Source organism: Canis lupus, chromosome 33, assembly GCF_048164855.1.
Source record: "Canis lupus baileyi chromosome 33, mCanLup2.hap1, whole genome shotgun sequence".
NCBI lineage: Eukaryota > Metazoa > Chordata > Mammalia > Carnivora > Canidae > Canis > Canis lupus.
Genome location: NC_132870.1, coordinates 42,057,181 through 42,062,063, shown reverse-complemented (window position 1 = coordinate 42,062,063; position 4,883 = coordinate 42,057,181).

The following is a 4,883-nucleotide window of genomic DNA, read 5'->3' as shown; positions in this document are numbered from 1 at the left end:
GTTTCGCAGGTCTTCACCAGAGACGTTTGCCACAGGCTTCTGAGACGCAAGTTAACAATGCAGACCTGGAGGGTATCTCCAGGTGCAGTAGAGTGGTAATCTTGGAACCTCCTGACTCAGAATACTGCTACCTTCACACTGCCATAAGAATGCAGCTAGTTGAGAGGGGGCTTCTAGGCATGCTTCCCTGGGAGTGCTGAGGAGAGGGCAGAACCCTCCTGCATCCTGCCTGCCTATGGCGTGGTTGCTAACATCCTAATGTTAGTGGCTGAGAGAGGTTGCGGGAAAAGCATGTGTAAGCATTGGGCCTGAACTCCTGTGTATCTGAGTTGAATACAGCGATTTCCAACATCCTTCTTCAATAGGAGTGTAGCTAGGTTCCAACTCCCATGTCCGAGTGGGTAGCAGACATCTGCCTCCCATGCATACACACTTCTGAGAGTTGAGCTTATGGCCTGTAACCCTACATCCTGCCTGCCGCTACATTTCGCTTCCAAAAGGCCTAGGCTCGCTGCTTGACGCAAGTGTTGGGAGAGGTAACTGGAATCTCCCGGCACACAAGACGAGTGCCTCCAAGCTCAATCAAGCGATTTCCTAGTAATTCCTGTGGTAGACTGGTGCTACATACTAAGTTCCATATGTGAGAAGATAGCTGAACGCCTTGTCCAAAATCATCTTACTGCTGAGAGTTGAGCTCACCCTCAGTCCCTAACAGTTCCACACTGCCTGCAGAGTGAGTTTCCCACGTCTTCACCAGAGACTTTTGCCAGAGGCCTCTGAGACGCAAGTTAACAATGCAGACCTGGACGGTATCTCCAGGTGCAGTAGATTGGTAATCTGGGAACCTCTTTACTAAGAATACTGCTACCTTCACACTGTCATAAGAATGCAGCTAGTTGAGAGCTGGCTTCTAGGCATGCTTCCCTGTGAGAGCTGAGGACAGGGCAGAACCCTCCCGTATCCTGCCTGACTGTAGACGTACCTGCTAACCTCCTTCTGTTAGTGGCTGGGATAGGTTGTGGGAAAAGCATGTGTAAGCATTGGGCCTGAACTCCCGTGTATCTGAGTTGAAGACAGCGATTTCCAACATCCTTCTTCAATAGGAGTGTAGCTAGGTTCCAACTCCCATGTCCGAGTGGGTAGCAGACATCTGCCTCCCATGCATACACACTTCTGAGAGTTGAGCTTATGGCCTGTAACCCTACATCCTTTCTGCTGCTACCTTTCGCTTCCAAAAGGCCTAGGCTCGCTGCTTGACGCAAGTGTTGGGAGAGGTAATTGGAATCCCCCGGCACACAAGACGAGTGCCTCCAAACTCAATCAAGCGGTTTCCTAGTAATTTCTGGGGTAGACTGGTGCTACATACTAAGTTCCATACGTGAGTAGGTAATTTAACGCCTTGTTCAAAAACATCTTACTTCTGAGAGTTGAGCTCACTCTCAGTCCCTCACAGTTCCACACTGCCTGCAGAGTGAGTTTCGCACGTCTTCACCAGAGACGTTTGCCAGAGGCTTCTGAGACGCAAGTTAACAATGCAGACCTGGAGGGTATCTCCAGGTGCAGTAGAGTGGTAATCTGGGAACCTCCTGTCTCAGAATACTGCTACCTTGACCCTGCCATAAGAATGCAGCTAGTTGACAGCTGGCTTCAAGGCATGCTTCCCTGTGTGCGCTAAGGACAGGGCACAACCCTCCCGCATCCTGCTTGACTGTAGAAGGAGCTGCTAACGTCCTCATGTTAGTGGCAGGGAAAGGTTGTGAGAAAAGCATGTGGAATCGTTGTGCCTGAACCCACGTGTATCTGAGTTGAATACAGCGATTTCCAAAGTCCTTCTTCATCAGAGTGTAGCTAGGTTCCCACTCGCATGTACGAGTGGGTAGCAGACATCTGCCTCCCATGCATACACACTTGTGAAAGTTGAGCTTATGGCTTGTAACCCTACATCCTGCCTGCCGCTGCCTTTCGCTTCCAAAAGGCCTAGGCTAGCAGCTTCACCGAAGTGTTGGGAGAGGTAATTGGAATCTCCCGGCACACAAGACGAATGCCTCCAAGCTCAATCCAGCGATTTCCCAGTAATTCCTGTGGTAGACAGGTGCTACATACTAAGTTCCATAAGTGAGAAGGTAGCTGAACGCCTTGTCCAAAAGCATCTTACTTCTGAGAGTTGAGCTCACCCTCAGTCCCTCACAGTTCCACACTGCCTGCAGAGTGAGTTTCCCACGTCTTCACCAGAGACTTTTGCCAGAGGCTTCTGAGACGCAAGTTAACAATGCAGACCTGGAGGGTATCTCCAGGTGCAGTAGAGTGGTAATCTGGGAACCTCCTTACTCAGAATACTGCTACCTTCACACTGTCATAAGAATGCAGCTAGTTGAGAGCTGGCTTCTAGGCATGCTTTCCTGGGAGTGCTGAGGAGAGGGCAGAACCCTCACGCATCCTGCCTGACTGTAGGCGTAGCTGCTAACATCCTAATGTTAGTGGCTGAGAGAGGTTTTGGAGAAAGCATGTGTAAACATTGGGCCTGAACTCCTGTGTATCTGAGTTGAATACAGCGATTTCCAATGGCCTACTTCAATCAGAGTGTAGTTAGGTTCCAACTCCCATGTCAGAGTGGGTAGCATTCATCTGCCTCCCATGCATACACACTTCTGAGAGTTGAGCTGATGGCCTGTTCATCTCCATCCAGCCTGCTGGTACCCTTCGCTTCTAAAAGGCCTAAGCTCGCTGTTTCACGGAAGTGTTGGGAGAGGTAACTGGAATCTCCCGGCACACAACACTTGTGCATCCAAGCTCAATGCAGCGATTTCCTAGTAATTCCTGTAGTAGACTTGTGCTACATATTAAGTTCCATACGTGAGAAGGTAGCTGAACTCCTTGTCCAAAAGCATCTTACTTCTGAGAGTTGAGCTCACCCTCAGTCCCTCACAGTTCCACACTGCCTGCAGAGTGAGTTTCGCAGGTCTTCACCAGAGACGTTTGCCACAGGCTTCTGAGACGCAAGTTAACAATGCAGACCTGGAGGGTATCTCCAGGTGCAGTAGAGTGGTAATCTAGGAACCTCCTGACTCAGAATACTGCTACCTTCACACTGCCATAAGAATGCACCTAGTTGAGAGCTGGCTTCTAGTCATGCTTCCCTCGGAGTGCTGAGGTCAGGGCAGAATCCTCCCGCATCCTGCCTGACTGTAGGCGAGGATGCTAACATCCTAATGTTAGTGGCTGAGAGAGGTTGCGGGAAAAGCATGTGTAAGCATTGGGCCTGAACTCCTGTGTATCTGAGTTGAATACAGCGATTTCCAACATCCTTCTTCAATAGGAGTGTAGCTAGGTTCCAACTCCCATGTCCGAGTGGGTAGCAGACATCTGCCTCCCATGCATACACACTTCTGAGAGTTGAGCTGATGGCCTGTAACCCTACTGCCTGCCTGCCGCTACATTTCGCTTCCAAAAGGCCTAGGCTCGCTGCTTGACGCAAGTGTTGGGAGAGGTAACTGGAATCTCCCGGCACACAAGACGAGTGCCTCCAAGCTCAATCCAGCGATTTCCCAGTAATTCCTGGGGCAGACAGGTGCTACATACTAAGTTCCATATGTGAGAAGGTAGCTGAACGCCTTGTCCAAAATCATCTTACTGCTGAGAGTTGAGCTCACCCTCAGTCCCTCACAGTTCCACACTGCCTGCAGAGTGAGTTTCGCAGGTCTTCACCACAGACTTTTGCCAGAGGCTTCTGAGATGCAAGTTAACAATGTAGACCTGGAGGGTATCTCCAGGTGCAGTAGAGTGGTAATCTTGGAACCTCCTGACTCAGAATACTGCTACCTTCACACTGCCATAAGAATGCAGCTAGTTGAGAGCTGGCTTCTAGGCATGCTTTCCTGGGAGTGCTGAGGACAGGGCAGAACCCTCACGCATCCTGCCTGACTGTAGGCGTAGCTGCTAACATCCTAATGTTAGTGGCTGAGAGAGGTTTTGAGAAAGCATGTGTAAACATTGGGCCTGAACTCCTGTGTATCTGAGTTGAATACAGCGATTTCCAATAGCCTACTTCAATCAGACTGTAGCTAGGTTCCAACTCCCATGTCAGAGTGGGTAGCAGACATCTGCCTCTCATGCATACACACTTCTGAGAGTTGAGCTGATTGCCTGTCCCTCCACATCCAGCCTCTGGTACCCTTCGATTCTAAAAGGCCTAGGCTCGCTGTTTGACGGAAGTGTTGGGAGAGGTAATTGGGATCTCCCGGCACACAAGACGAGTGCCTCCAAGCTCAATTCAGCGATTTCCTAGTAATTCCTGTGGCAGACTGGTGCTACATACTAAGTTCCATATGTGAGAAGGTAGCTGAACGCCTTGTCCAAAATCATCTTACTGCTGAGAGTTGAGCTCACCATCAGTCCCTAACAGTTCCACACTGCCTGCAGAGTGAGTTTCCCACGTCTTCACCAGAGACTTTTGCCAGAGGCCTCTGAGACGCAAGTTAACAATGCAGACCTGGACGGTATCTCCAGGTGCAGTAGAGTGGTAATCTGGGAACCTCTTTACTAAGAATACTGCTACCTTCACACTGTCATAAGAATGCAGCTAGTTGAGAGCTGGCTTCTAGGCATGCTTCCCTGTGAGAGCTGAGGACAGGGCAGAACCCTCCCGTATCCTGCCTGACTGTAGACGTACCTGCTAACCTCCTTCTGTTAGTGGCTGGGATAGGTTGTGGGAAAAGCATGTGTAAGCATTGGGCCTGAACTCCCGTGTATCTGAGTTGAAGACAGCGATTTCCAACATCCTTCTTCAATAGGAGTGTAGCTAGGTTCCAACTCCCATGTCCGAGTGGGTAGCAGACATCTGCCTCCCATGCATACACACTTCTGAGAGTTGAGCTTATGGCCTG